The sequence below is a fragment of the Macrobrachium rosenbergii genome, chromosome 54 (assembly GCF_040412425.1).
Source record: "Macrobrachium rosenbergii isolate ZJJX-2024 chromosome 54, ASM4041242v1, whole genome shotgun sequence".
Classification (NCBI taxonomy): Eukaryota; Metazoa; Arthropoda; class Malacostraca; order Decapoda; family Palaemonidae; genus Macrobrachium; species Macrobrachium rosenbergii.
Window position 1 is genome coordinate 42,883,152 of NC_089794.1, and position 27,408 is coordinate 42,910,559.

The 27,408-nt window shown below is 44.8% G+C and overlaps 1 protein-coding gene and 1 non-coding gene across 11 annotated transcripts in view; both read left to right on the forward strand.

Annotated features, from left to right (window-relative positions):
- Window positions 1-27,408, forward strand: part of Osbp (oxysterol binding protein) — a 420,928-nt gene that overhangs the window by 30,888 nt on the left and 362,632 nt on the right. The gene's annotated exons all lie outside the window — the stretch shown is intronic.
- Window positions 20,701-20,819, forward strand: LOC136835097 (5S ribosomal RNA). The gene has a single exon (XR_010851979.1). It is a non-coding gene; the product is annotated as a 5S ribosomal RNA (ribosomal RNA).

Below are 27,408 nucleotides of genomic sequence, written 5' to 3' on the forward strand. Positions count from 1 at the left end.
GTCTTCCCCTCAGACTCATGTCAGCAGGTTCAGGAAGGCAGCGCAAACATTCCTGTCCCGGCAGAAACAACCAGCTTGGCGCGGTAGCAGGTCGTTCTTGGTCTCCCATCATCCTTGGAGAAGCTGGTCTCTCATAGGTGGCTTCACCTTTGTTCTCTCCATTGGAGAATGAAGGAGTTCTGGTCTCTGGCATGGGATCTTCCATCTTTTCCCATCCCTCTCTCAGAGAGGGTGTGAGACAGGACTTAGCCAGTTGGCTGGATGACAGGAACCTCGTAATAAGGGTGTCTCTGCACACTCCCCCTCCTGAGATGCTTCTGTTCTCAGACTCTTCGACTGGGGGATGGGGCGCACACCTGGAGGTGTTGCTGATTTCAGGAATAGGAATTGAGATGACAAGCACCTTCACATCAATATCCTGGAACTCAGGGCAGCTTCCTGGCCTGCCAAGAGTTTCAGGATTGAGTGATGGGACACTCGGTGGCGTTGACAAGCGACGACATCACAGTATTGCAGTTGTAGCATACGTCAACAAGCCATGAAGCCTAGTGTCTCTACTGCTGCACCAGTTGATGATGGAGGTGCATGAGTGGGCGGCAGCACCCTCTGTGGAGCTATCAGCCAGGTACATTCCAGGCAAGAGGAATGTGGTGGCGGACAAGCTCATTTGCCAGGAGTCAGGTGATAGGGCCAGAGTGATCCCTTCACATGGATGTCGTGGAAAGGCTTTTTGATCTTGGGGACCCATCGATCAACTTGTTTGCCACCCTGCACAACAGAAGGCTCCAGGGATTTGTTTTGTTCGATTGCTGCCCAACCCATGGGCTGCAGCAGAGGATGCCTTCCAACACCCATGGGACAACCTGGATGCCTATGCCTTCCCACTGTTCTGTGTACTTCACTTGGTGATCAACAGGGTGATGATTGTCAGGAACCTCAGAATGACCCTGGTGGCTCCCAAATGGCAATATGCCACTTGGTATCCGGACCTGCTAGCTCTACTCGTCAAGGCACCAATAGAATTCCCCGGCACAACCCGCTGTGTCAGCCGCACATAGAACGGTTCCATCAGTCTGTGGAGCCGCTTGTGCTTTACGGCTGGAGACTGTCCAGCATCTCACACGAGTGAGAGGCTTTTGTCACTGCACAGCAACAGAGATGTCTGGATACCTGCGACAGTCCTCTGCCACAGTCTATCAGGGGAAATGGGCCGTCATCTGTGATTGGTGCTGTGGACGGGGTCTCTCTCTGATCAGAGCTACTATTCAGCAGGTAGCGGATTTCCTGGTCTTCCTTCACCAACAGAAGCTCCTCTCTGTCTCAGCTGTTAAGGGCTATAGGGCCGCCCTGTGCCTAATCCTACACCTAAGGAACGTGGATATTTCCTCTTTGCTGGAGATTTCTTTTCTGATGAAGAGCTATGAAAGGTCTTTCCCTCCCAGGGAACTCAGGCCCCCTGCATGGGATGTGACTCTTGTACTAGGGAGCCTGACTCATGCACTCGTGCTGTAGTGTTTAGGGTAATAAATTAGAACTGTAATAAGAGTTTTTATATAAGTAACTTACCAAGTAATTACATAACTATTGGTTCCCTAATCTGTGCAGTAGAAATTCAAAATTCACGTGGTGGCGCTGTTATCGTTAGTGTGTAGGTGACAACGTCCCGTCACCATTCGGGACTCGAGGAAACAAACCAGCGGACAGCTCAATTCATTTTCTGCCGGCTTCCGGTTAACATCGGAAGTTTTCACGCAGCTGTTTCTTCGCCTTTCGGCTTTGTTTTGCTTGAATTTGGTGAAGTACTCAGAATTTGTTGCTTTGTGGCTTGCTGCCATTGTTGAATTGTCGTTCGAGTTAACTTTAGTTTATTTAGTTAACGATGTTAGATTCCAGTTCATCTAGTATTTGCTTTTGTTCCGAGGGTTGTAGAACTAGGCTAACTAAGCTTTCATACGATTCTCATAAAAATGCACTGAATGTAGGGGGCAAGAATGTAGTAAGGATAATACTTGCATAGAGTGTCAGGATTGGGAGGATAAGAAATGGCAAACATTGAAATCTCATCTAGACAAATTAGAAAGGGATAAGAAGAGGAAAGCAGCCATTAGGACTGAAAGTAGGGCTAATGCAGAGTCCATTCCTTTGGAAAATGTAGGGAATGACAGAACTATCACTCCTCCAGTTCCTCCTCCTTCTCCTATCCTATTTACCATCTGCTCCTGTTCCAGGTTTCCATAATTCCCTCTCAGTGCCATTGTCAGCCTTGAATCTAGGTTTGATCAGAAATTTACTGTATTATTTAGTACCATTATGGAAATTGGGTCAGCTATTAAATCTCTAATGGAAAAAAATATGTTGACAGTGCAGTGAGAAGTGATATTGCTGAGAATATTGAGGAGGTGGCTGTCCGTCCCAACAGTGCTCCTAGACGAAGGTCACTGTCCCACTCCCCCGCACTGGGGAGAAGACATACCGGAGGTTCAAGGGAGGCTGGCAGGGTTTGCCCACGGGCAGTCACCCCCCCTCTGTCGAGCTTGTCGTGCTCTCCCAGGCTTTGACTAAACGCCATTGGAAAGGTGTTCCTGTGCTTCGACTTTCTGATTCGGAATCTTCCAGCCTGCGCAAGAAGCCATATCGCTACTCTTCATCTTAGCACCCACTCAAGAGACATGCGAATATTAGCGATTCTTCTTCCCTGACTGTCAAGAGGTACAGAGAGAGACTAGCCCTCAGCCTTCCTGCAGCTTTCAAGTCCAGCCTGATTCTCCTGCTCATCTTCGTTATTTCTTTGAAGACAGTCCTGAGCCCTATAAGCGTACTAAGCGCCCATCTTCTTCCGAGCGCCAAGAGCCCGCCGACTCGCGCCAGACTTCCACTGATGAGCGCCCGGCCCCCGACTCACGCCAGAATACCGCCAATGAGCACCAGAATTCCACCAATGAGCGCCCAGAGCCCGGCAATATACGCCAGAATTCCACCAATGAGCGCCAAGCGCCTGCCGTCTCACGCCAGACTTCAGCTGTAGAGTGCCCGGCGCCAACTCCCGAACTTCCAGCGCCCACAACCGAATTCCCAGCTTCTTCTTCTGGAACCAATGCACCTTCTTCGGCTATTCCACCTTCTTCATCGGTCCAGGAAGATTCTTTAGCCCCACTCAAGCGCCAATTGACCGAGCTTGTGGGTCTTTTGAAGAAATCTGCTTCTGCTCCAGAGTCCAAGGACAAAACATTACCTCCTATCTCTTCGGAGGAGGAAGATATTGTTCAGGATACGGTGCCCTCTTCTTCCTACTCGTCTCTCCTGCGTTTCCTCCTGGAGAATTACCCGGACTTCTTCATACCTGCTTCACCTACTTCTCCAGCTTCTACCTACCTTATGAAAAAGCATCCATCGGAAGGTACCAGATTACCCAAGCTTGTTCTTTCCTCCTCCTTGAAGAAAGCTCTCAAAGAAGTTCGTGCCTGGCTGGCCGCTAAGAGAGAACAGGGCAAAGTGACTTTCGCCTTTCTGCCCAGCAAATTGTTGAAGATGAGATACTCTTGCTATGCCACTGGGGAAGCTCCTTCCTTGGGAGTTCCTGCCTCCTCCCAAGGGAATTCTCTGGTCTGATGGATTCATCCCGTTGAAAGGCTTTATTGTCGGCCAAGATAATGTTTTCCTCAGCCGAACTAGACCACCTTATCAAGAATATTTTTAAGGTGTTAGTTTCCTAGATTGGGCCATCGGGACGCTAGGGAATAAGATTGAAGACTGCCTGGATTTAGCTGAAGATCTTGCCTGCGATTGGCTAGGAGTTATTTCATGCTCTGACAGAGCAATTAGAGATGGCTCTTTAGAACTCGCCTCCCTTTTTCTATGGGTGTCCTTAAGAAGAGGGAGCTCTGGTGTTCCGTTCACCTCGAAAGGAGTCTCGCCGACTCAGAAGTCAGCTCTACTCTTTGCTGCCTTAGACAAGTCTCACCTCTTTCCTCAACACATAGTGAAGGATATTCTTTTAGAGTTACAGAGCAAGTCCACCTCTGACATGTTGACTCAGTCCACTAGACGTCCTAAGGAGCCCGTGCCTTCCTCATCCAGATCATTCTCCCCTCTTTGGTCTCAACCCTTCCATGGAGGGAGAGCTACGACCCAGCCTCGACCTAGATCAAACTTCCGACCTCCTATGAAGTCCATTAAGAGGTCTTTCAAATCCAACCCCAAGAAGTGAGAAGTTAGTCCTCCGCGCCCAGGTAGGAGCCAGACTTCTACTTTTCTGGAAGGAATGGGAGAACAGAGGAGCAGACCCCTGGGTGATCAAGGTTCTCAAGGAAGGCTACTCCATTCCTTTCGTAAAGACTCCTCCCTTAACTACATCTCCAATCGCCTTGACAGCGTACTCAAAAGGTTCCACGAAGTTTTTGGCCCTCTTTCAAGAAGTTGAACTCCTTCTTTCCAAAGGAATAGTGGAAGAAGTGCTAGAGCCCCACTCAGAAGGTTTCTACAATCGCCTTTTTGTAGTCCCGAAGGCCTCTGGGGGCTGGAGGCCCATTCTGGATGTAAGCGCTTTGAATGCGTTTGTACTGAAGACGAAGTTTCACATGGAGACCGTTCGCTCTGTCATGTCCTCAGTACAACAGGGGGACTGGATGGTCACCCTGGATATGCAGGATGCATATTTTCACGTCCCTGTTCAGCAGACTCATGGACATTTCTACGTTTCGTTTTTCAGAACAGGATAATGCAGTTCTGGGCCCTATGCTTCGACTTATCGACGGCTCCTCAAGTTTTCACACAAATCCTTGCTCCTCAGGGGAATTGGCTTCACTTTCTGGGAATCAACATCAACTTATATCTAGATGATTGGCTTCTCTGCTCGTCGTCAAAGGAAAAGTGCCCAGAGGACTTGAGAAGAACTCTTCACCTGACACAGGAGTTAGGCATCCTCATAAACAAAAAGAAGTTCCTTCTGATTCCGTCTCAGGAGATTCCCTATTTAGGGATTGATACTGAACTCTCAGACTTTTCGGGCTTTTCTGTCGGCCAAAAGAGTCGAGAACTGCCTTCAGACTGTCAGTCAGTTCCTTGCTCTTCCTTCCTGCTCTGCAGTGCAGTGGATGAGTCTTTTGGGGACCCTTGCTTCAGTAGAGCAGACTGCACATGAGACCCCTTCAGTTTTTCCTCAAAGCAAATTGGTGCAGAAAAACCCAACCAGACTCTTTCATCTTCCCGATTACGTCTGAAATCAAAGAGGATCTCCAGTGGTGGACATGCGGAGAAAGACTTTGGGAAGGGAAGTCTCTTCTCCCAGTGCACCCAGACCTTCAGTTTTATTTAGATGCCTCCGACCTAGGTTGGGGCGTGCTTCTGGAAGGTCGGGAAATCTCCGGAACATGGACTACAGAACAACAGAATGCTCACATCAACATAAAGACACTGAGAGCAATTTACCTGGGCCTTCAATACTTCTCGGATCTGGTCCGCGGTAAGAAGATTGTAGTACACGTGGACAACACCACAGCTCTTGCATACGTTCGCAAACAGGGGCCCACTCGTTCCTTGCTCTCCTTCTGTGGGTGGAAGAGAACCAAGTCTCTCTTGTCACCCGGTTCATTCAAGGGAGGATGAACGTGATTGCGGACGAATTAAGCTGCCTCAAACAGGTCCTTCCAACCAAATGGACCTTAAATCCAGTAGTCTTTGACAACCTTTGGAAACTGTGTGGCAAACCCACAGTGGATCTTTTCGCGATGTCAAGAAACCACGTCTGCCCCTCTTTTGCCCTCCGGTCCCGGATCCTCAAGCATGGATTGGACAAATTTAGATGTGTACACCTTCCCTCCTTTCGGAATGATCAGGGAAGTAATCAACAAGCTGTCAACGCATCAAAACACCTCCATGACCCATGTAGCCCCATTTTGGCCGAACAAGGAATGGTTTCCAGACTTGATTCACCTCCTGATAGACTACCAAAGACTTCTTCCACAAAAACGGTCTCTGCTCAGACAACCCCACTTTCTCAGATTCCACCAAGGATTATCCGCTCTGGCCCAGACAGGCTTCAGACTGTCAAGCGCCTTGTCAGAGCAAAGGGTTTTCGAGACAAGCTGCAGAGGCAATTGCGAAATGCAGACGAGCTTCTTCTACAAAGCTCTACCAATCAAAATGGACAGTCTTCAGAAGGTGGGTAGCCGCCATAACGTCTCTTCTTCTGAGACATCTATAAGCCAAATAGCCAACTTTTTGATATTCCTAAAGTCCATCAGGAAGCTATCGACGTCTACCATCAAAGGGTATAGGTCGATGCTCAGCTCAGTTTTTAAACACAGAGGAATGGACCTGTCTTCCAATCAAGATATCACCGACCTGATCAAATCCTTCAATACGTCCAAGAAAGATGGTTCTTCCAGTGTCTCTTGGGACTTAGGCGTTGTACTGAAGTGGCTCTCAGGTCCTCAATTCGAACCTCTTCATTCTGTTTCCCTCAGGAATCTCACGAAGAAGACTCTTTTTAACGGCTCTCGCTACTGCCAAACTTATTAGTGAGTTACAAGCAACAGACAAGAGAATAGACGTTCTGGAGATGCAAGTCCATATTCGCCTCACACCACCTCTAGGACATAGAAACTGTATTTGAAAACTGTAGCACTTTAGGACCTTTACCCATGGTTGGCATGGTGCTGGGAGAGGAAGCATGAGGAATCTATCTGTTCCTTCGCTATCCACTCGCCTTGACTTAAGGTTTTGAGTCGTTGGGAAGCCTGGGGGTACATTGTACCTGGAGTACCCACCAGTTCATACTTTATCTTTGATAATGGTTGTGCTTTTTGGTTTTATTTTGTGGTGTAGGTGACAGAGTTTTCATTTTGTATTCTGGTCTTCACCCAGGGCAAGGGCATCTTTTAAAAACTTTGTCAGCATACTGTGTACTTCCTCGCTGCAAAGTTTCCCATTAATGTAGTGGCAACCCTTGGCTATACTGCCACGTCCACTACAAGTTGAGAGAAGCGCTGACCAGAGGCAGTACCTTCCTGCAGCAGCTCTCTCAACAGGTAAGGAAACGACAAACATTTATTCAATGTTAGCGACCTTTCTAGTTCAGACTCATCACTTACTTAATGTTTTGGAGTAGAATATTTCCATGCTCTTTCCCACCTTACAATGTGGAATCAGCTATGTAATTACTTGGCAAGTTACTTATATAAAAATGACATTTTTATGATAAAATAAAGTTTTATATATACTTACCAAGTAATTACATGATTGGAGCCCGCCCTCTTCCCCTTGCATGAACATAAGAGCAAAAAACGAATTGAGCTGTCTGCTGGTTTGTTTCCTCAAGTCCCGGATGGTGGTGGGACGTTGTCACCTACACACTAACGATAACAGCGCCACCGCGCAAACTTTGAATTTCTAAGCTACCTTAGGTTAGGGAACCAATAGCTATGTAATTACTTGGTAAGTATATATAAAACTTTACAGTATTTTATCATAAAAATGTCATTTTTTTATTTAACGTCTAAATCTGTTCCCATCATCCAGAACCAATTGTGTCAAGGAAGAAGCCCCAGCAATGAGAGTTGTCAGACAGGGATCTGACCCTCAAGACTGTTTTCCTGCTTGCCCTGGCATCAGCGAAGAGAGTAGGCGAAATGCATGGACTTTACTTCTATGTGAAACACTTGAGGGGATGGGGATCGGTTATGTTCGATTTCATACCGGATTTCATAGCGAAGACAGAATCCGTTGGTCCCTGACGCCAGATTTGAGTCCTTTACAATCCTCTCCCTAGAGGACTTTGTAGGGAATGATCCAGATGAGATGATACTGTGTCCTGTTAGTGCTGCGGTGCTATCTGAAGAGGACTTGCCATCTCCAGCCTGAGTGTCGACGACTCTTCGTTAAAACTGGCTCAGCTAAGAGAGAGGTGTCCAGGAATACTATCTCTTTCTGGCTTTGTGAGACAATCAAACGGGCGTACTCTACTTTCAGGAGAAGACGACTCCAGTACATTCTGGACGAGTGCTCACGAGGTCAGGGGCACTGGTCTGTCCCTCGCACTCAGGAAGAATCTATCTGTTCATCAGGTTCTGAAGGCGGGGGTGTGGTCATGCCAGACCACTTTTGCCTCCTTCTACCTTCAGGATATTGCCCACAATTCCCTGGACACGTTTTTGTTGGGTCCTGTGGTGGCTGCTCTACGAGCTATGTAGCTTACCTGGCTCCTCTAAGAGGATAGGTAGCATCTCGCCTAAGGTGTACAGTTGCAGAAGAGAGAATGTGTTTGTGAGTGACTGGTCCTCCTCCCCTCCCTCTTTCCTTCAACCTTACCCTGCCCTGCAGGCAGAGGGTATGTTATCAAGCTGTCACGAAGCTGGAATGGGCGTTGATGCAGGTGAGTTTTATGTAACTGAGTGTCTATTCTATAGTCTGTTTAGATGTAGAGAAGCAACCCTCCCCTCTTTAGCAAGGGGAGAGAGGGACGGACAGTGTGAACCCATTGCTCATACATGGCCTTATCATTATCTCCAGCACAAAGATTCAACCTAGCCTTTTCTCGAATGATGCTTGTTACCCATCTATTCAAGAAAGTCGCCAGAAGTGTGTCAATTGAACACACAGCTCTTATACTTTGCTCAATATGTCAGAGGTACTGTCCTCTTCCTTGATCTCTCGACCAGGAAGAAGACCTAGGTGTGGCGAACCACCAGTCAGTTCAGGGACTTACTCAGCTTCCTCCTACCAAGAAGTAAGTCTTCCTATATAAAGACTGAAAGTTTTGTATATTGTGTAGGAACAAATGACAAATTTTTAAAGTTATTTGTATTTTTCATGACTATACAAACCTGAGGTTTTTATAGTTCAGTGCTCACCTCATGCCACCCCTCAAGCTGACACCAAGCTTATACCTGGGCTGAAGGTAAAGTAACGATATATGGACCGGGCGGGTGAGACTCCCCACGTAGTCATATGGTAGTTAATGATCATACCACCTTGTTTAAAAGTTAAACGGCCAGTTCCAGCTGCACTGAAGATATTTCTTATATAAAGACCTCAGTTTTGTATATGTAGTTAGGAAAAATACAGATTACTTAAAAAATTTGTCATATTTATTGCAAGCACTCTCCTTAAGGCTGTTGTAGAGGGAATGCTATTTTATCTTTTTGTCTTAGAGCTAAGAAGGATGTTAAGGCTAAGTTTTTCAGAGAACTGTAAGAATTCCAATTTAACCTCTCTGGTTGGGAAGAAGAGGAAACACTTCTCTGTTCTGGTGGGCCAGTCAAAACTTACTTAGATAGATTAATCCTGGAAGAGACAGTTAACCTTTTGTTTTGTGATTTTAGAAACCTAGAACATCTTAAGGAGAACCTAGATGTCTTTGTCAAAGGTTAAACCTGGAAGAGGAAAAGTTGACCTTTCGTTTTGTGGTTTTAGAAAACATAGAATGCCTGTCAAAGATTAAGCCTGCTGGAGGTAAATTAACCTTTTGTTTTGTGGTTCTAGGAAATTTAGAATGTCTTTGTCAAAGGTTAAGCCTGGAAGAGGCACAGTTAACCTTTTGTTTTAAGGTTTTAGAAACCTAGAACGTCTTTGTTAAAGAACACAAGGTTCTCTGTGACGTATTTGATTAGGCTAGTGCATGGGAACTAGTTACATACCTTTTACCTTTATTGAAGGTAAACATTCATAATGTGAGAGCTGTTGCAACTTCATTTAGTTTTATGATAATTTGTTGTTTGAGGATAGGATTAATGCAGCACAGTAGAAGTGCAGTTTGGTTTGGGCCACTCACTACCTTAAGTATACAGAGCCTTTATTGTAAACAGTAAAGCCCTTAGTCCACTACTAGTAGTGGGTAGTCTTTTCCCGAACCGAAGAAATAGCAGTCTTTTAATATTTTGGGGGGTATGAAGGTACATAAATTGTATAGGAGAGTACCTTTATGCCTTAAAGGTATTTATTTTTAGTGACTGTCATTTTATAGGGTTTTGGACTCAGGCACAGGGGTTCCCTCACGCCGCTTCTGTTTCAGTCTGGCTGCATTGAAGTGGTTTTCTCCACAAGGCTGCTCTTCACTGGAGAGCCTTGCTCCCTGAAGTGAATCCTACTTCTGGCAGCAGTAAGATTCAGAAGGGATTCCAGATCAGGTAAGAGTGTTTTGGGTTTCATGCAGGAAACCTTTAGTTCGATTGACTAAGCGGATTTAAGTTTAGCTGCACTACCTACCATCCTCTTCTCAGTGTGAGAATCAGGTATTTTTAACAGCAGGTAAGATTCATCCCAAATTATACAAATTTTCATAATAAAATTTATTAATTGGATACTTAAAGAAGGTTCCACCCAGCCTCCCCACAACTTAGTGGGCTGTTAAGGAGAATTCTGACCAGAGCTAAAACATTCAAAACACATTGGTGGAGAATATGAGGACTAGACAGTCATTGAGGGAGCCATTTGATCTTTTGTTTGAATGTCGACTCGCTTGTAGGCGCGGAGATGTAAGCTATCTTTAACAATAGTTAAGTATCCAAATAATAAATATTACTATGAAAATTTATATTATAAACACTCCTTGGTCTTCAAAATTTGGTCTCTGCTATGACCTTGTAGGGGCTTTTTTATGTGGCACAATTGGTGCAGGATGATGGAAACAAATCTGATGGTTACTAAATGAAACTCTGACTTTCCTTAACCTAATCTATTATTACCTTAATATTACAGTGGCTTGAAGACCTTCAAACAGAATCTTATCCTAATTTTATTTACATTTGCCACAGTTTAGCAATTATCATCTCTCAATACTTAATCTAACTTATTTCCTACTTACCACTGAAGTTTACCAAAACAACCCTCCTATATTTAACTTAGCCTTATTTAATACAATCAATAGTCAAAATATTATCAACAAATAATCCAACTCTGGCATATATCAGATTCAAGTGCCTTATTTTCTCAGCACTTCATCTCAGAATTATCCAAGATAACCACAAAAGTCAACACACAATTTTGGGGATCACTACAGAGTTTATTTCAGCTATGCTGTTCAAGCTGAGGGCAGAAATTACTTTGGAATTTCTTCATGCAGTTTCTTCTACACAAAAGCCCTTCTTTCCTTTTAAACGAGAATCTGAGATCTCATTCATAATAAAATCAGCCTACAGATATTTAAGTGCTTTCTATAATCCCTGATCCCATTTAGGACAGTCACTTTCTTAAATAACGACATAATAACTTTCACTCTGTAGAACTTGAAGATGGCTCAGTCTCACCAACTGTTTGACTCCTTTGGTAGTTGCCAATGTCCATTCCCTATCCCAGGTAAAGCCTCTTCTGGTTCAGGTGAAGGGAAGCCAATTACTCTACCCTATCACACTCAAGCAAACTGCAAAAAAAAAAAAAAAATGAAAACATACAATCAGACATTCATAACAAAAACTCATTATAAACATAATAAAAAACATCACAACAAAAACGAAACAGTCGATACACACAAACCATCTTTCATCATACAAACCAAAATTTAGCCTACCACAGCCTCTGTACCTTCCATTAGCATGGTTTTGGTGCTCTTTTTTGAGGTTACACTCAAGCATGTCTTCCTTTGCTCTTATGTTTATTTGCCAATAAATAGATACAGTAATTTTATTGATTTCTTAAAATATAAGGGCTCATTAGGAATAACAACAGTGAATAAAAATAGTAATTCTATTTAAGTAACTTACAGAGTAATTACATAGCTATAGTTTCTAACAAGTACGACAGCTTAAATTCAAAATTAGCGGTAACGCTTTGGTTGTTTAGTGCAGGTGATCAGTACCGTCCACTAACGGTAAGACTAGGAATGACTTAGCAGATAACCTCATTCTTTTTTTGTCGTTAATGTAAACATCGAATATTTGCGGCCGCTTTTTTTTATCATTATCATTTGCTGGTTACCTAACTGGATTTTGGTGATGTATTTTTGCTGACTTCAAGTAACCATCAAGCCTATATTTTCAGGATCAATTTTGTTATTAAGATTTGATTCAAGTTTATGATTTTTTGCAAACTGATTAATAATTACTTCCTTGATTTCTACTTAGTAAGTAGAAATCTGCTACTAATGATATAGAAGCAGTCATTGTCCACTTAGCCCAGCATAGTTGGGAGATAGACTTTTTGCCTGATTAGAGGTAACTTAGGCAGACTAGGATGAAGAGCAAAAGTTAGTTTATGTATCAGCTGAAGAATGGTTGATTTATCAATGAGTAGTTGCCAAGTAGTGTAATAATAAGCTTTTTCATTCGCTGCCGCCTTTACTGAGTAGCATAATAAAATGTAAACATTGCATTCACTACCATCTTTGCTGAGTAGTGTAATAAAATGTAAATGTTGCGTTCGCAACAGGATGGATATTTTCAATAATGAAATATCTACAAGTCTCACATAATGTTTGTTTGTTAAGAGTTAATTAAACATCTTATTACACTTTCCTTTGCAGAGAACTGAAAAAGTGTAAGGGCAGAACGTAGTAAAGTAAGGAGAGAAATTGTGCTTGTTTTGGTTGCTGTTTGCTTTTGGAAGAACTGACGTGGCTCCATATGAGATACTAGTTCGCTTGACACCCAGTTGCCTGGCGCCATTGACATCCTGGGAGCACCCAGCACCCGGCACCAGCTCCTGATCATCTGGTGCCCACTCTCCCTGCATCCAATTTTTTCTCTCAGGCTACCAGCCCTCTAATTTTTTCTACTTGCTCCTGTGCCTGGCTCCCTCTCTTCCTTCCTATGCCATTGCCATTCTTGTGTCTGGTTTAACAGAGGTTAACCTTGTGATAGTGAAGTGTTTTGCAGTGGAGGAGGTGTCTACTCATCCCCCAATGCTCCTAGACAGAAAGTCCCTGTCAAACTCCCCTAAACCTGGTAGAAGGCATACTGGAAGTCCAAGGGAGGCCACAGGTTACATACAGGTAGTTACCCCCTCAGTTGAACCTGTTGCCAATCCCAGGTATCGACAGACAGCCACCGGAAAGGCGTCTTACTGGACATGTAGTGGAGGATATGGCTATTCGGCCCTATTGGATCTCCTAAAGCTGGTCCCTGTCAGACCCCTAAACCTGGGAGGAGGCATACCTTTGGTCAGTGAGAGTCTAGGGGTTTGCCCCTGGTTAGTTACTCCTCAGTCGAGCTTGCTGTCCTCAAGTCTCGACGAGTTCCTCATTGGACGGTTGGTATTGTTCTCGGCTAGCACTCTGCTGGGCCCGCGTTCAATTCTCCGACTGGCCAATGAAGAATTAGAGAAATTTACTTCTGGTGATAGAAATTAATTTCTCGTTATAATGTGGTTCGGATTCCACAATAAGTTGTAGGTCCCATTGCTAGGTAACCAATTGGTTCTTAGCCACATAAAATAGATGTAATCCTTCGGGCCAGCCCTAGGAGAGCTGTTAATCAGCTCAGTGGTTTGGTTAAACTAAGGTATACTTAACTTTTTCAGGTCTTGACGGATAGACATAGGAAAGGCATCCATAGGGATGTGCCTTCTTTGTCCTCTAGTGATTTGGATCCCAGTGTGGACAAGAGGCACAACGGTGTTTTTTTTTTTTCCAGAATTCCAGTGTGGACAGATACAGATCCCTGTGCAGACAAGTGGTGTTGATGGCGCTTTTCAGGCGTATCTTGGCCTTTGAAGAGGCATATCTTCCAGTTGTGGAGCTCCAGTAATTGGCACCAAACGCTCTTCCAGTCTGAGCTCCCAGCAGTGTCAGAGCAGACAGAGTCCAAGCAGACGAAGTCCAAGCGGACAGAGATCAAGCGCCCAGTGTCCGAGTGCCCAGTAGTGCCTGCCGAGCACCTAGCGTCTGAGCGCCCAGCGTCCCATCGTCCACCTGTCTGCTTGGCCCTAACTGCTAGGGCCTAGCACCAGTTCCTCTATGGATCAGCACCCGACTTTTTAAGAACATGCTGTTGTTCTGCCTTGTGTGTCACACATCTGTGTCTGAATTTTTAAGCTTGTTGGTGGAAGCTTCTTCTTTTGGTTCTTTCCTAGAAGTCTTTCAAGATTGAAACTGGGCTTTGTTTAAAGGAGCAAGGCAAGTGTCTTTTGTCTTTCCTCCTTCTAGTGACTAGATGGATCTAGACCTTCTTGTCAAGATTTTTGGAAGCCCTAATTTTCTTGAGATCAGGAACACTGGGTAGAGTCCTCTTTTGGATTTTTAGCCTCATCTCTCGGAATTTTGGGCTTTTCTATCTGCCATAGAAATCACTGTCTCTTTCAGACGGTCCAAATTCTAGGCCCTTTTCCCCTCCTTGCTTGGGACCTTAAGGGTTGAGCCTACTCTGGACTTTGGTGCCCACCGAGATGTTAGCCTGGTTGGACAGTTTTTATATGATTTTTTTTTCCTTTGAAACTCATCCTCTAGTTTTCATCTAATTCCGAGGTTTTTGATGAAGACTGAAAGCGCTACTTCCTTATTGCAGTTTTGCTCTTTATTGAACGACCATAATTGGGCTCCAAACAGAAGAGGAAACGCATTGCATCTTCTCAGATCTGTTTTCCTGTGTGGCGCCAATTCCCAAACACCTGGGTCCATTCCTGAGCTCCTGGCACCAACTTCCTAGTACATGGTGCTGTCTACTAAGCACTCGGCGCCTGTTCTAGGGTGCTCGACAATATCTTTCTAGTGCTCGGATGCCGCCGAATGCCTAACCTCTGCTCACGGTACCCAGGCCTTTGCAGTTATTGAATTCTTCAACCCTTTCATAACTGTTCCAGATATTATTTTCCACCACATACATGCTCTTGTTCTGTAAAAAGGTGTCGTCGAAGCCCATGGAAGGCATTATCGAGATCAGTAATGTCGATTCTGCATGGATATTGATATGGCCTCACGGCTGTCTTAGAATCCACAGAGTCGGCAGCTAGTCCGCAAGGTTGTCTGCGATTCTGCACATGGATCTACAAGTTCGCTCATTTGTCTGTGAGTTGACATGGTCATCAGCGAAAGGTATGTCCCACAGCACCTTTTTTCCTTCAACTAGAAGACAAAGTTCAAATAGAGACGAACCAGACAGCCCCTTTCTTCAATCTTCATGAGTATTGAATGAAAAACTTAGAGATTCAGGAAGCACCCTTCCTTGTCCCTGCCAGACTCTGGGAGTGTCTTAGGCCCTTCTTATGGGACAGGGTCTTCCCAGTTCGAGGATCTGTGCTTCAACCTCTTTACAGCACAAGTCTTCTATGGAGTCCTCACCTGTATGACTGACTTTTCCGATCCCCTTCGATGGATGTACTTGAAGGTTTTTGATCTCAAGTCCACCTGGGGCAGGGAAACTCAGCCAGGCACCTTTGTTTTTTCTCACAGCCCCAAATCAAGTCGCGACTGTGGTGGTAGCTGTCAGAACATTTACTTTTGGAAAGGAAGTTCCTTCATCCTTGAGCCTAAACCTAGTTTTCAACATCTCAGATTGAGGTTGCGGAGCCCTCTTGAGGAACTGGGGATTTTCCGGGACATGGTCCCCGGATGGACAGATCCTTCACTTCTTTCCCGTAGAGGTAGAAGTTTTTCACATGAAGCTCTATGTTTTTTGACCTTAGTATGCTCCTGGACTCTGGTAGTCATGCAGACAAGACCACAGGCCTAATGTATTTTTGTAAGCAGGAGCTGTCCCTTGTCTCCCCGCCTCCAAATACAGTAGTAAGAATCCTTTTTCTGTGGACAGATCATAAAGTCTTCTAGTCACTTAGTTCATTCAGGGAACTAAAGTCCTAGCAGACATAGTGATATATCAGAAGCACATTTGTCCTCATCGTGGACCTTTGATCCCCTGGTTTCCGGGATCTGTGGAATCTAATGGGCAGGCCCTGTTTGAACCTGTTGACCCCTTCAAGGAGTCTTTGTCTTCCTCTTTTTATCGCCCATACCATCCCTATAGCATGTGCAACAGACACCATGCTAAAAACTCGCCTCAAGAGATCTACCAAAGTGGTCTGCTCTTGCCCGGCAGGCTCCAGACTGTCCAGAGGCTTGTCAATTGAAGAGTCTTTTCTAGACATTCTGCAGCAGCTATTGCAAGACATAGAGGTCAATCTTCTCTTCGTCTGCCGGACTTAAGGGGCAATTTTCTTAGGATGGCGTCCCAAGAACTATATCTCTTCTTTTGAGATGTCCGTGACTCCTTTGCGAATTACCCCTTTTCCTGCCGAGGAAACCTGAAATCTTGTATTCCACCATTTAGGGGTATAGAGTCCGTGGCATACCCAAGCAAGGAAGTAGGAGATGGCTTGCTCATTTGCCCTTGGATTTTAGCCAAGGACGAGGACCCATCGAAGTCCTGGATCTGTTTCTTTCTCCCTTAAGAATTATATGGACATCTGTGACTTCCAGGAGTGCCAGACAGCACCCGAGCTCATAACTCATCTGGCACCCAGCTCTCCGGATGCCAACCACAGCATGGTGCCAGTTTTTTTGCTCTGAACATCCAGATCCCCTGGCTCCAACCACAGCCTGATGCCAGCTTATACTCTGAGCACCCAGAAGCGCTCACTAGCTCTGAGGAAGAATAGAGAGCTCTCTCTGTCCAGCTGGAATGTTCAGGTATTACCTGAAACGGACTGGAAGTTCAAGACCATCCATACCCCTAGGGTTTATGACAAGAACTCGTCTCGCCCCCTGATTAGGTCGTCTTGTCCTTTATCCTAATGGACTGTATTTTCTGAGACACTCTCAGATTTAGGAGAGTATTTTCCTCATAAGTGAAAGCTAAAGACATCAAAACAGCTTCTACCTCTTTGGCTTTCAGGCACTACTTGTCCATTTTGTCCATTCTACAATCGTCCTTCTGGAAGTGTAATCTTTGCTTATCACTGTTTTCAGGAAATGAAGCAGTGTTAAAATTTGCCAGTACTTGCGTTTATTAGTAACTGGCATTGTATTGCAGAAGGAAGCATGGGATTTTTTCCTATTATCTATTCACCTTGTAGTAAGGTGCTGAGTTTTAAGGAGCTGAGGGTGTACAAGGCACCTGGAGCACCTACCACTCTCAGTGGATTGGTTAGGGTTTTCATTTCAGTTTAGGTGACAGTGTTATCTGGTTGTTTTTATTGCGGTACTGCGCCCAGGGCAAGGGCACTTGTTTTTTATTTTGTAGTGCTTTGGCAGCCCTTGGAGCACTCCTTGGCTGAAAAGCTCCCACTGAATTAGAGGTGACCCTCGGCTTTACTGCTGTGGCACTACAGGTTAAATTGAGCACCAACCAGAGTCAGTTTTGACTTAATGTTTTGGAATAAAATATGTCCATCTGTCCCACTTCCTGTCAGTATGGGATTCAGCTGTGTAATTACTTGGTAAGTTGCATATATAAAAATGACATTTTTATATTGCCATTAGTGGGTGGTACTGGTCACCTGCACTAAGCAATCGAAGCATTACCGAGAATTTTGAATTTAAGCTGTCATACTAGTTAGAAACTATAACTATGTAATTACTTGGTAAGTATATATAAAACTATTTGTTCATGAGACTTACCTGTCAGATATATATATACTGTAGCTGTATTCTCCGAAGTCCGACAGAATTTCAAAATTCGCGGCACACGCAGTGGCCGGGCAGGTGGTTAGTACCCATTCCCGCCGCTGGGAGGCGGGTATCAGGAACCATTCCCATTTTCTATTCAGATTTTCTCTGTCGCCGGACTGTCAACACCTGTTGTCAGTTCCTCCGCCATTTGGATTTCGAAATTTGTTGTCACTTAAGTATTTTGGTTGTTTTTGGTATTCGACTGGATCTGTGACTTGGCATACGCTCTTTGTGGACCGTTTTTATTTTGCTTTTGACTTTTCTTATAATTAAGATGTCTTACCTCTAGCTATCGAGTCTGTAGCTTGGGTGAATGTAAGGTGAGGCTATCGAAGACTTCGATAGTTCCTCACACTTTATGTATGATATGTAAGGGTGTTCAATGCTCTATGATAATCGGTATAATGCATGTGTGGGATTATCTATATATGCTTAAATTGGAGCGTGATAGGTTGAGGAGATCTTCCTCCTAGAGTGCATCCTTAGATGGACAGTCAGGGTTTTCTCCTACTAGTAACCCTGTAGTAAATTTTAGTACTAACCCTGTAGTTTGTTGCTGCAGAAGGTAATACCCTGGCTCTCGTGTTGGAGTCAATGCGTGCTCTTGAAACTAAAGTGAATGCAATTCAAACGCAAAGTGTTAGTGCTAGTTGCCCTAGTGTTGTGGAGGGGGCGTCAGATCGGCCCTATAATGCCTCTAGGCCTGGACCTCTGTCGAACTCCCAGGACCAGGGAGGGGCATGTCGAAAGTCGCATGAGGGTTACGGGGCTTCCCACCGATCTGGCGTCCCTTTGGCAGGTCCTGATGACGCTACCCAGGCTGCCAGGGATCGTGCACAGGCACGCATCCTGAAGGATTGCTTCTCGTCCTCCGACACGCCCTCCCCGCCTCGGGTTGGAGCTCTCGGTTGGACTCTCGCCCTCTTAAGAGAAGCTTAGAGGAGAGGACGCTTCACGCCCTCTTCCTCTAGATGTTTGTGCTCTTCCCGAAAGTTGCGTGGATAATCCTCCGCAGAAGAGAATAAAGTGTTTTTCGGATGGTGACGCTACTCGACCCCCCTGTCGCGCTAAGGCAAGGGCTAGAGCTTCTTCCCCTGTGAGAAGGAAGTATACGTCTCTCGCCCCTTTCCTTCTCTCAGGTTCAGCCCTTCTCCCGAGAGAGTTGCTTCTCCAACGCGCCAGATTTTGTTGGGTTTGCAACAACAGCTGGATGCTCTCATGAACCTTTCAAGATTCGAAACTGCCTGTTAAGAGGTACAGACTTTCACCTTCGTCTCCTGCTTCGTCTTCCTTGTCTGCTAGATGTTTTGGGGCTTCTCGTCTGTCGTCTAGAGAGAGTGTTTAGTGGCTTCCATCGTCTTCCCCGATTTGAGGTGTTGGACTTTTCTCTTGACACACGCCAGGAGCGCGTGTCTTGCTCTTAGTGCGCTTCTCACGCTTCACGCGTGCCTCACCTTGACGCTTGGCGCGCGCCTAGCCATGACGCTTCGCACGCGCCACGCTGTGAAACTCTTCGTCGCATTTGCCACGGAGCCTCGCACGCGCCACGCCATGACGCCCGCGCCGCCTCACCGATAGCTTCAAGTCTTGTGTTGACGCCGCTCCTGTTGTACATCATGACGCACAACTACCCGCTTCAACATCTGATGTCCTTCTTAATTTAGCCACGACTTCTTCGATCGAAGATTGGAGTTCCCGCTGACACGTATCGGGCGAATCGGAACTTCTTTCACCACTCACTCAAGACCCGCCAGCTGGGGAAGAACATCCTCTTTCGTCACAGCCTTTGGATGAAGAGAAACATCTTTCGTCTTCTTCTTCCTCTGATTATCAGACTCTGGCTATCTTACTTAAGGATCTGTTTCCTGAGACTTTTCAACCTTCGCCTCTCTCTCCACCTTCGCAGTTGTCTTTGTCTTAAGGGGAGCGTTTGTGAAAAAAATTGAAAAATCAAAATTTTCTGAGATATTTTATATATGGCATCATACATATCCTGACTATCTTCTCAGAAAGTTTTATTTAAAAAATTCGCCATAGTTAGGAGTTATAAACAAAAACAGTAACCCTATCATAGACAAAATTACATTTTTCGTATAATGTAATGATAATGTCAGTATATCGGTAGTAATTTCCTTTTAGCTTTGAAATAATAATATCTAATGCGTTATATGGCAACCCTGTGGGACCTAGTACGCATCAGCTAAAAGCCAGGAATGCCGCAGGGCATGCAGTGGCAGTCAGTCAGTAGCAGCTCAGAGCTTGACTAAGTAAGACGTCGCCCTGCCCAACCTGAGCCGTGTTTTGACACTCGCTTCATCTAGCTTCATTTAGCGAAGTTATATTACTTTGCAAGTCTATTGTTATATTTTTTGGTTTTTCAAATATGTCATAAAAACATCAAACTGTGTAACAGCAAGCAAATAAATACACAGAGAAGCAAAAAATATCGTATATCTCAAAACTAAAGTTATCGACATTCAAACTGCATCTCCTCCATAACGAATGCACCGATCTCAATGTAACAAAAAGCAAAAAAAGCTAAATAAATTGCCTACAAACAAAGGGGCTTCCATGGGAAGCAACACGAGACCCGCACCACGAGAGAGAGTTTTTTCCCGAAGGAATGTCACTTCCAAGAGAGGTAGCAAGTGACTCCTTTCTTCTCCAGACTCCATTACCAACCAGGCTTCATTTTGCACAAGCCTGGAAAGAGAGAGGGGCAGACGTTTGGTCCCTCCTACTGTTAGAGAGAGGTTACTTGATTCCCTTCCTGTCTCCTCCTCCTTTGTTTTTGTTTCCCAATTGCCATCCTGTCAAACAGAAAATTCTGTTTGACCTGCTCGAACAGATGCTCGAGCGGAGAGCAGTGGAACAGGTCTTGGACTCGCAGTTCCCCGGGATTTTACTACAGATTGTTTCTAGTCCCAAAACTTTCAGTAGGCTGGAGACCCGTCTTGACGTCAACAGGCGAACAACTTGGTCCGAAGGAAAAGTTCAAGATGGAGACCTCGCAGTCAATACTAGGAGCCCTTCATCCCGGGATTGGATGGTATCTTTGGATCTCCAAGATACTTATCTTCACGCCCCAATTCATCCACGTTCGATGAAGTATCTCAGGTTGTCTTGGGGAACTAGACGTACCAGTTCAGGGCTCTCTGCTTTGGACTCTGCACAATGGCCATACCACGTTGAAAGCACCGCTTCTCGTCCGATTAGCGAAGTTAAGCAACGTTGGGTCTGGTCAGTACTTGGATGGGTGACCGCCTGGGAACACCAGATGCTGTTGGCGTCACATTTTGCTCCGAGGGTGTTTACACTTTTCATGAAAAACGTTGCGATGCAGTTGCACCTGTCGCACGTCAGGATCTCTCTCTACGTGGACGACTGGTTGATTCGAGTGTCGTCGAAGCGAAGGTATCTGGAGGACCTTCAGTTGACTCTGCAACTCGTGAAGTCCCTGGGACTTCTGGAAAAATCGCAGCTGATCCCCTCACTGTCCATTGTGTCTGGGAATTCAGATGTATTCAGCGGCTTTTATAGCGTCTCCGTCGCAAGAACGGCAACTTCTATGTTCGAAAAAGTCTCGGCCTTCTTGGGGAAGGAAACATGCTCGGTGAGGGAATGAATGAGTCTGCTGGGGACCATTTCCTCGCTGGAGAAGTTTGTTTCCCTGGGGAGTCTGCATCTCAGGCCTCTTCAGTTCTTTCTGTTGGAGAACTGGCAAAGCAAGGAAGACTTGAAAGAGGAATTGAGAATTCTTCCTTCTGTAAAAGAGGATCTGTAGTGGTGGCTCGATCCAACGAAATTGCAGAAAGGGATCTCCCTCAAGCTTCTGAACCCCGACCTAGTGTTGTTTTTCCAACGGTCGTCAACAGGTTGCGGGGCAACACTAAGGGGAGAGGAAGTGTTAGGAACCTGGAGAGAGGAACAGGTGTCCTGGCACATCAACATCAAAGATTTGGCGGCTATCTTTTAGCTCTCCAATTCTTCGAGGTCCAAGTTTGCAATCTTGTAGTTCAAGTAAACTCGGACAACACTACGGCATTGGATTACCTCAAGAGACAGGGCGGAACACTCTCTTGTTCCCTGTTCAGCCTTGCAAGAGAGATTATTCTTTGAGCCTATGCTCGCAACATTTCGATTCTCACAAGTTTTGTTGCAGGGGTCAAAAATGTTCGAGCAGACCTGCTCAGTCGGCGCCATCAACTCCTGCCGAAGGAATGGACCCTTCATCAGGAGGTTTGCCAAGATTTTTGGAAACTTTGGGGTCGCCATCTTGTGGATCTTTTCACGACCGCAAGAACACCGAGGCTCCCTCTATAAATCTCATCTGTACTCGACCCGGGGGCAGTTGCGATAGATGCTCTTCTCTGGGATTGGACGGGAATAGATGTTTACGCCTTTTCCCCCGTTCAAAATTCTGGGAGAAGTCATACGCAAGTTCGCGGCCTCACAAGGGACGAGGATGACTCTCATCCCCACGTTTTGGCCTTCGAACCACTGGTTCTCGGAGTTTCTCTTCTGGTTGGTAGACGTTCCGAGAACCCTTCCTATGAGAGCAGACCTGCTCATACAACCCCACTTCGCGAGATATCTTCAAAATCTCCCCGCTCTGAACCTGACTGCTTTCAGACTATCGAAAATTGTTCAGAGCGAAGGGGTTTTTCTGGCCAGGTGGCACGGGCCATTACTAGAGCCAGAAGTTCTTCATCTAACAGGATATATCTAGCGAAGTGAGCAACCTTCAAGGGTTGGTGTAGAAAGAAGGGCTTTTCCTCTTCCTCTATCACTGTGAGCCAGGTTGCGGATTTTCTCCTTTGTCGATATAGCATTTCCAACTATCAAGTGTTATCGGAGCATGCTTTCGACTGTTTTCAGACACAGAGGATTAGATTTGTCTGACAATAAGGACCTCCACGATCTTACGAGCTCTTTCAAGACTTCCAAGGTTCCTCAGCTAATTCCTCCTGCTTGGAACTTGGACGTAGTGCTCAAGTTTTTGATGTTTAGTCCTTTTGAGCCTCTCCACTCTGCATCTCTTAAGGATGTTACTCTGAAAACGGCATTCCTCACGGCTCTGGCGGCGAAGAGAGTGAGCGAAGTTCGAGGCCGTCATTTGGGCTTCAAGGAACACGATGCTGTCTATTCTTTAAGCCCTAAGTTCTTGGCTAAGAATGAAAGGCCTTCTAACCCTTGGCCTAGACACTTTGAAATTAAAGGTTTAGCAGACCTTATTGGACAGGAACCTGAGGGAGTTCTATGTCCAGTTAGAGCTCTCAAATACTACCTTAAAAGAACACAGGACACTCGTGGTCCCTCGGATAATTTATGGTGTTCTGTGAGGCAACCAGTTAAACCTATGTCGAAGAATGCACTGGCATTCTTCATTAGGGGACGTCATTAAGGACGCACACTCTAGTTGTGACGACTCTAACTTCAAGTTGTTGAGAGTTAACGCTCACGCAGGTGAGGGCAGTTGCTACCTCCATGGCGTCCCAGAAAAATATGGTACTCAGTGACATTCTCAGTGCCACATTTTTGAAGTCAATTTGGTGTTTGCCTCACACTCTTGGCGAGATGTTTAGGTAGCATACGAAAATTGCTTTTCGCTGGGACCATACATTGCTGCTTCAGCAACCTTGGGGACAGGGGTAACTCTGATCCTATCCCCTTTTTAATTGTGTTTTTATGGTTGTTGGGTCGACTACTGGAGGCAGTCTTCCCAATCCTTTGCAAACTAACGCTCTAGGTGTTGGTTAGGTGGTTAGTAATGCTCTTTGTCTTCTTTGTATGGTCTATGATCTAGTCACATTGTGGTCACGCCCCCGTTGACAGATCATCTAGAAGTCACCAGCTATATAGGTCACTACCTCGCTGGGGTCTCTAGTAAAGCAGAAGCAGACTAGAGTGACAGTAACCACTCAGTCAGCTACGCTATCAGATAAGGAACCAAAATAATTTTACCAATAATTGGTTTTTTCCTAATTCTTGGCTGTCTCTACCCCCTCCAAAGGTGGTATTCAGCTATATATATATCTGACAGGTAAGTCTCATGAACAAAATGATATTTTAATGATAAAATAAAGTTTGTTCATACTTACCTGGCAGATATATATATTCATATTGCCCTCCCTCCTCCCCTCAGGAGTCAGTGGCGTTAGAAAATCTGAATAGAAAATGGGAATGGTTCCTGATACCCGCCTCCCAGCGGCGGGAATGGGTACTAACCACCTGCCTGGCCACTGCGTGTGCCGCGAATTTTGAAATTCTGTCGGACTTTGGAGAATACAGCTATATATATATCTGCCAGGTAAGTATGAACAAACTTTATTTTATCATTAAAATATAATTTTTATTATAAAAATGTCATGTTTACATCTACAGTAATATCTCAATTATCTGGACTAATAAAGTCAAGGGCGTGTCAGATACGGATGAAATCCGGGTAAGGACAAATTAAAAATTTCACATGCTCAAGGGTAACTCCATACTCTTCCTCCCCTTACCCTGTCAATACTGCATAACCGTAAACACTAAATATGCTTATTAACAAGAACCATCACATTTTAAAATGAAAAGTTGATGCAAAAAGCAATTATCTACATTATTTTCCCATATTTGTAACAAAATAAACTATAAATACGCTTAAAACAAAAAAGCAAACTCCTTCTTTTTCTCTCATATGCAACATGCAATGTGGTAGGCTACACAATGGTTTTCATTTGCTCCAAACACTGTAAAATACATTGTACCGTACACATAACCAAGTAAACCCATTTTTTCTCTAGTATGCAACACAATGCAATAGCTTTCACAAACAACTTTTATTATTTTTCCCAAAACACCCCTGTACATTGTATGTACTGTACACAAAATAAGGAAACCCCGTCTTTTTCTCTCTTATGCAACACGCAATACAGGATCTTGTATGTGACACAATACGGTAGGCTACGCAATTTTTTTCTTTTGCCCCCTAACACTGTAAGATACATCGTACTGTACACAAAAAAGTAAATCCATTTTTTCTCTCGTATGCACACACAATACAATAGTGGACACAAACAATTTTCGTAATTTTCCCGAAAATAACATCGTACACAGTAAAAGTAAAGCCCTTTATTCTATTGTATGCAACACGCAGTATAGTAGTTTATACAAACAATTTTTATCATTTTCCCAAAAGTACATAGGTAAAAAAAGTATATAAATCCCTTTTTTCTCGTATATGCAACACAGAATACAATAGTTTACACAAAAAATTTTTCCCTTATTCCCAAAATATGTTTTACTCCGTCACTTATCTTTGTGTGCTGCCCTTGGTGCTTACAATGGCCGGACATTTGTAAAACCTGTGAGTAGGTTTAAAAATCCTCCTCCTCCCACTCAACTGTGTCATCAAGACCAGCATCATCATCTGCCTCCTGTAACTCCCAGGAGACATCAAGTGGTGAAGTAGTTGGAAGAGGTGTAGAGGTGCCTAGTGGGTCAGGGTCATTAAAGTGGGGCAGCAACACATCAGCTTCGTGGCTGAAAGAGCCCTGTATATCAATGAAGGCAGCCGACGTACTCGCCTGAAGTTCCAAGTTGAGGGACTGAGCTACAGAAGTGGATGGCGATGGGCTTGGGTGCATGGGGGTTTGGGATATGAAGAAGCTACCGATGGTACTTTGATGACATGAATGATGGTTCTGCTTTGCAATGACAATGCTTTGATACTGTCTTGTCCAAGGCCCCTGGGAAGTCGAGGGGGTCCATGTTGGGGTTTTCCAGTATCTCGATAACTGTATCAAAGGCCATTTGCGTATGCTTGTACAAGGGCAGTCGATGTGGAACAGCCTCATCACCGTTGTGAACTTCAGCAGCTATCTTGCTGTTGGAGAGAAGTTGGTACCCAGTGTCACAAGCCGTCCCATATGTCATCCTTAGGAACGTTGTCACCTCCAGTCGTGAGTTGTGGCACCAGTTGTGAGTTGTGTCATGAAAGTCATCAACTTTGAACCCCTGGAAAGTCATCATGGTCTCTTCTCCATTCTGCATACAGTTCCAGGCGTGATTGAGGGGCTCTGCGGTGGTGTCCTTCCAAGCATTTGGCAAAGTTGTATATGGCAGAACAGCAAATACTTGTGAAGATTCTCCAGTGTCCGTTTCCCCCATGTATCCAACCCTTGCTCCTTTACTTCCTCCAAGAACTTCCTCCAGTATAGCCATTTGTTGCAACAATAACACCTTGGTCCATTGGCTGAATGAGTGCAGTTGTATTAGGGGGCAAGTACATGACCCTAATACACACCTTCGTCACCATCTAACTGGGCTGTGTTAGGATGTGTAGGGACATTGTCCATGAGAAGCAAGGCCTTCACCTGATGTCTAGCAATGCCAAGGTCCTGTGTCTGATGACAAATAACCTCCTTATAAAAATGATACAGTAATGGCACCAATTGGAAATGAGGTTAACCAAACCTTTGCTGAATGATACTAAATCACTTGGAGCCTATCTGTCAACTCATGCAGGACATGTGGTTGCTTTGCATGTCCAGCTACCACAGGCTTGTTATGATGCCCACCAGTAGCATCAGCCAAGTTGTTAGTGGGTAAGGAGCTATAGAAGACCAATAGATTTTCCCTAAAACAAGGTCTTCTTCATCAAGTCTTGCAACATCTGCTGAAATTTCTGTGTTCCCTCCTTGGAAGCATCCAAAGCTCTGCCACTGGTTTTCTTGTTAGAAATCCCATGTTGAATTTTGAACTGAAACAGCCAACCTTTGGATGCCTTAAAGTCCGCAACCTTATGCAAGCCTTCAACTCAGCACTGCATATGTTCACACCAGCAGCCCTTTGTTGACGAAACCACACCTAGGTCAACTCATCAGTCTCCTCATAACTACCTTTTGCCATAACCTTGTGGGTTTGACTCCTGTCTGTCTTCTTACCAAAGTCTGTCGCCTTTACTTCAGCTTCTCCTGGGATGTCTTGATATTTTGCAAGGTTGATCAGGCAGTGCTGTACTCCTCCTTGATATGTAACCTGGACCAACCTTGCTCCAGTGTCCCAACGATTTCAAGTCTCTGTTGAAGGGTCAACACCTTCCTCGCCCTCTTGGGATGAGGTTGGGCCATACACACAGTGCACAGCACCACATACAATACAAGCAGGAATTACAATGAAAACCACATTTTAAATATCTAACTTCCTGGTAGTTACATATTTATAGCTTTATCCCGCCGAATTGGCAGAAATTCAAAACCCATCGCGATAGATGGTGTTTGAGCGCCCTCTACCAGGTACTTAGAACCATTCCCAATTGTCCTCAGAAATTCCTGATCGTTCTATCAACACATTGGACTTTGGTTTGCTTTACTACAATTGGTGAAGTACCCATTACTTGTTTGGTTTTCGTTGATTTTTCGCTGATTTTGGATTTTCCTGGATTTTTTCTTTTCTCATTGTTAGCCTATTTGGTCTTCTGACTGTTACAATTGTTCTTTGTACTTGCTTTTCAAGATGGCTGACCCTGTTGTTAGAATGTGTGTTAGGGGATGCAAGAACCGGCTTCCCAAGGCTGCTCTTGATCCCCACACAGTTTGTAAGAAATGCAGAGATCATGTGTGCACTTGATGATAGATGCAAGGAGTGTGAAAGTTTGTCCGAGAAAGAGTGGAGAGAGTATGATCGCTATGTGAGGCGATTGGAAAAGGACAGAATTAGGAGAGCTAGATCTTCCAGTGTCCTTTCAGCTAGGTCTTCTGATAGTCAAGTCCTTTCTAACTTGTCTGATACTAATATTCCTGATCCTAACCCTAAGGTTATAGTACCCGATCCTCCTGCGGAGTCGGGAGTAAGTAATCCATCATTAAAGGATATAATGGCTGCTATTTCGG